Genomic DNA, 5428 nt, shown 5'->3' with positions numbered 1-5428 from the left:
CACCTTTCTGTCACTATAACAAGATACTGGGACAATTAACTAATAGCGAGAATGGGTGTACTTTAGCTCACAAATTACAAGGCTGATTGAATGGATCCATAGATTTTAGGGCCTCCGACATTGCTGTTAAGACAACCACAGCAGGATGCACAGGGCACAAGGAGCAGAAGAGAACAGGGAGGGACCCACTTGAAAGCATGTTCCCAGGGCCCTAAGGACCTCCCAGCAGCAGCATCCTAGAGACCACACCTTTTAACACATGGGCTTTCAGGAGACACTCATCACTCAAACTATAGCAGCTTGCACAGAGTCATAAGTCATGCATGCCCTTCCCTGTCTTTGCCTGCCTAATGGCATCCTTTGTTTAGTTTCCAAATGAAGTTGGATCATTTTTATATCAGGCCCGCTGCTTTTTGCAACTGTAACCACTTTCCCTCTAGATACTTTAGGCCATGAAATGTTGCTAGTTGTTTTTTTTCCTGCGTCTATTTCCCCCAGCCTTCATTGTTTGCAGAGCCTATACTAGTTACGTTGCTCTCCAGCGGCAGCTCCAATCACAGGAAGTGGCCACTAAAGCAGTGTGCAGGCGGCACCACTTCTCTGACAAACGCTTTTCTCTGGGCCGCATTTGGGGGGATAAAAGTCAGAATTTGATGCCTAGGTTAACAACACATGAAAAATCCACTTCCATGCCCCTCTCTTCCATGTCTTTAAGTTCTTTCCTCTAGGGCTGGGGAGATGGTAGTTAACAGCACTGGCTGCCCTTCGGAGGACCTGGGCTTGCTCCCAGAAACCACATGGCTGCTCACAACCATTCATAACTCCAGCTCCAGGGAGTCCTATGCCCTGTCCTCCATGGGCAGCAGGCACACGGGTGAGGCAGACAACACACACACACACAAAATAAATAAATAAATAAATAAATAAATAAATAAATAAATAAATAAATAAATCCTTTCCTCTAGGTTATGTGAAGGAAATGTCAGGGCTTGGCAATTTTCAGTGTAGAGCCACCGTACACTTAGCATGGCTCGTTGGAGTAAGGAAGAGAGTGCTGGGAGGGCCTGATAGATTTTCACATTGCTGTGACCACAAAGCCTGAAAGAATTGACTTCGGGGAAGAAAAGACTTACTTGGTTCATGGTTTCTCGGGGTTTCCACCCATCAGGGCCAGAAGGCATGGTAGAACAGCTTAGTGGACGGCATTGGAAGTATGTGTGGAGACACAGAGTGCAGGCCAGGAACCAGGAGCAGATGTAACCTCCAAAGGCCCTGGCCTATGACCTGCTTCTGTCAGGGAGGCTCTATGTCCTACAGGCTCCACAGGCTCCCAACAAACAGCACCACCAGCTCGGGGCAAACATTCAAATCTGGCATTTCAGAGTCAAACCATGGCAGAGGTTTGAATACACACACCAGGAATGAAACACTTTAGCCTTTCACCTGAGGTACCATGGCCTGAACCACAGGGCACAGTCTCTACTACAAAGGGCAAGTGGAAGTACAATCTCTCAAGGAAAGAACAGAATATCTGGGGACATTTACCCATGTAGATTCTGGTTGCACAGACATGAAGAGTCACAGTATTGCAGATAACCAGGCATCCTGTGGAGAGTGCCGAGTTCCCGAAGCATTCTACCTGGAGGATTGGAACAGCCATCGACATGCTCTTCAGCTGTTCCTTTCTTCTCTTCCAACTTGGGCATAAAATGCCTGTAGTGACTGATATTTTAAGTTGTTGTCTGTCTGAGTCTGTATCAACTGCCGACAAGCCACAAGTCTACATGTTTGCTTGGGTGTTTAAGAGTATGTTCTGGTGCTTGCTTCGGCAGCACATATACTAAAACTGGAACAATACAGAGATTGGCATGGCCCTGTGAAAGGATGACATGCAAATTCACGAAGCATTCTATAGCTTTTTGTTTTTTAAAAAAGAGTACTTTTTGTCCTACCAAGGGCTGTCTAATTATAGCTTCTGTTTTATAATGGAATGTTGGTGCATGTGTACAGTTTTATAGTTTAATTACAATATCTGGTTTATGAAGGGTGGTTCAGGCTACCTGGTCACTTACTGTACCCAAGTGTAATGTTTTGTTCCTATCAGCAGTGAGCTAAGAACAGTTTTTCAAATGAGGAATAGTGACAGTGTGGGCTTCTTCCAAAACCAGCAGTGCTTTCTCTGCCATTTGGCAGTCTCCAAGCATACACACATCTAGTGAGGATGGACAGCTGGCTCGGATGCTGTCCTCTGTCCTTTTCTCTGGCTTCACTTAAAGCAAGAGTGACTATAATGGGTTTTCACAGCTTGGTGCCATGTGCCCAGATGTGGTCTATGTTCTCATCAGAACCCAGAGAGACTTGTCACATGCTCTGTTTCCTTTTGGTGGGTTGTGGGAGGTACTACCACCCACTTGCCCTTCTCCATAGAAAGGATTTCCAGTGTGCCTTGGGCCCCTGGGCTCCTTCAAACATCAAAGAGATAGGACCCTGCAGTTTATTAGGATTCATTTCTTATCATCTTTAATTTTATTATTATTATTATTCTAATTTTGTTAGTATGTGCACATGAGGGCAGTTGCCCACAGAGTCCAGAAGAGCTAGTTGGATCTCCCGTAGCTGGGATTACAGGCAGTGTGAGCTACCTGACATGGGCACTGGAAACTGAAATCTATCCTCTGCAAAAGCATGTACTCTTTTTCTTTTTAATTGATGAGCATTGGTGTTTTCCCTGCATGTATGTCTGTGTGAGGATATGAGATACCCTGGAACTGGAGTTACAGACAGTTGTGAGCTGCCATGTAGGTGCTGGGAATTGAATCTGGGTCCTCTGAAAAAGGTCAGTGGTCTTAACTGCTGAGCCACCTCTCCAGCATGCACTCTTAGCCACTGAGTCATCTCCCAGGCCCAACACTCTTTGGCTGGCCAAACAGGACTTTCCAAGCTGATACAGGCATTACTGCCCTGCCTGCTTGCAGATTGTTACAGCAGCAGCAACTACTATAAGACAGATATTCTGGGGCTGTCTAACTATTGCTCAAGGTGTGATTCACAGGCACTGCTTTTATTAGCAGTATCAGTGAAGATGGACATTCTACTCCTTCCCCAAGCTACACAGCAAGAACAGCGTGGTGGATTTTGTGGCCTTTTGGCTTCCTCAGCTGGCAGATGTCAAGCTTGTGCATCTCCGTGTGCTGGTGTCTAGGCTGCTGGTGCACTGAGTCTCAGGATTTCTTCTAGCTTCATGGTCTCTATCAATGAGGAGAAGCTCAGAGTCTCTCCTAGGAATCTTCAACCCAGCGAGAACTCCAGCCTCTCAGGGTTGCTGTGAGCCCACCTTTGGGACTTCGCAGTCACAGGGTACACTGGAATCCTCATGGGACTTGTCTTGGTTTGGGCATCTTTTCCAGTCTCACACTTTATCTGGCCTGGTGGAGTGTGAGCCCTGCAGAGCAGAGGCATCAGCAGAGGACTCCAAGAAGGAAGCATATCTCACCAGACTACTTCCTCCTCCATAGTTCCTGAATGTTCTTGTTCGTCCCCATGTTGGCTTACCTCATGGCCACCATCAAACAGAGGGGAAGGAGCCTTTCCCCACAGCCCCTTATGGGTTATATTGCTTATGATTTACTAGCTTGATATGTTATGTGGAAGGAGTTTTAGAGGCCCCAGGACATGGTTATTCCTTTCATAATAACCCTTCATCTAATTAGCTATATATGTGTATATATACACATATATGTGTCTAAAGTGTGTGCTTACGTGTATGTGTGCAGACTCTTCAGCTGTGGCGTCTGGTCTTCACCTGTCTACACACCTGCTTAGGTCTTAGCTACTGCATGGAAGATCTCAAGCTATTTCCTCTACTGTGTAAAGCGGACCCTCAGTGGACTGGCCATTGGTTTTACATCATAGCATTCTCGTTACCATCCCTTCTCTGTACCACATTGTACTAAACATAATTGTTTGACTCTGTTGTGAGGCTCTGTCACCTGCCCCCTAAAAGTTCTGTTTCCCATTATTGTAATGAGAAAATACAAACTTCACAGCATTTCACACTGTGTTGTCTGGGTGTCAGAAGAAACCCAGTGAAAACGCCCTGTCCCAGCATTTGGTGGAAAGGGCCTGCAGTCCTTCCAGGTCTGATTAGGAGATTAGGAGGCAGTGAAGCTCATTGCTAACAGAGTTCCATGGGTCAAGTCTAGAAGTCACTTCTGCCAACAGTTTCTGAGCAGGAAACCCAGAATGCAGCTAGAAGCCCACACAGCTGGGTGCCTCAACCTCTCTCCCAGTTATCGGGTGGGAGCATACCAGGTCAACCCAATGCTATCCAGAAGCTTGGCTGCAAGGGGATCTGAGAAATGTCATTCCTAGTTGGGTAGTCATGTGTTTCAGTAAAACTTTTACTACAGAAGAAGGGAAGAGTGAGGTGAGGCTAATTTCCACTATGCCAACCTGGTAGCTCTTTGTGGCATGAATTCCTTCCTAGCACCATTTCAGCAGGGTCATGAGTTGCTGTGTTTTTCCATCTAGGGAGAAAAAGAAAACTCTACTCATCCCATTCCCTTTACCTATGTCCCTGCTCTTAGCCCATCTGCTATAAAAACGTTGTCTTTAAACACTTGTCTTCTTGGCAGTGAGCCTAGCCATTAATGGCTGAGCCATCTCTCCAGCCCCAGACACGTCCCACGGAATGCACAGGGTGCAGAGCCTGGATGATGACGCACCTTGGATTCAGCTGAGTGTTCACCGAGGAGCAGAAGCTGAAGACTACTTCCCAGTCACATCTTTTTGAATGTCACTGGTGTGGTAGACAGAACAATGAATCTCCAAAGATTGCTGCATGTGTGATTATGTTATCTTCCAGGACAAAAGAAATTCTGCAGGTTTATTAGGAACCACAAGATATGAAGCTGGGACATGGTTCAGAGGATAAAGGCACTTGCTACCAAGCTTCAGTCTGATCCTTGGGACCCACATAGTGGAAGGAGAGAACCAATTTCACCAAGTTGTCCTCTGGCTTCCACCAATGTACTGTGGTACCTGGACACACACACACACACACACACACACACACACACACACACACACACACGAACGCACTCACGTACGCACGCACACACAAATAAAATGCCAGATGCAGTGGCACGCACTTTTAATCCCAGCACTCAGGAGGCAGAGACAGGTAGATCTCCATGAGTTCAAGGGCAACCTGGTCTATGTGGTGAGTTCCAGTACAGCCAGGATTCCAATAGTGAAACCCTGTCTCCAAAAAAGAAAAAAAAAAAAAGTGTAAGACAGAGGGATGTTTCTCCTGTTGCTGGCTGCAAAGGTAAAGGAAACAGATCAATAGCAAATCATGTGTGCATTCTCTTAAAACTTTGAATTGTTTGCAGCTGCTTTCTAGAAAGGAAATGGGTACATTTACCTG

At 46.2% G+C, this 5428-nt stretch overlaps 1 non-coding gene across 1 annotated transcript; it reads left to right on the top strand.

Moving 5' to 3' along the window:
- Window positions 1-1816: 1816 nt before the first annotated feature.
- Window positions 1817-1919, top strand: LOC113835128. Its single transcript, XR_003484404.1, has one exon. It is a non-coding gene; the product is annotated as a U6 spliceosomal RNA (small nuclear RNA).
- Window positions 1920-5428: the final 3509 nt, after the last annotated feature.

Source organism: Cricetulus griseus, chromosome 3 (assembly GCF_003668045.3).
Source record: "Cricetulus griseus strain 17A/GY chromosome 3, alternate assembly CriGri-PICRH-1.0, whole genome shotgun sequence".
Taxonomy (NCBI): Eukaryota; Metazoa; Chordata; class Mammalia; order Rodentia; family Cricetidae; genus Cricetulus; species Cricetulus griseus.
Note: the sequence above shows the minus strand (reverse complement) of the source record. Positions and strands in the feature narration are given on the sequence as shown.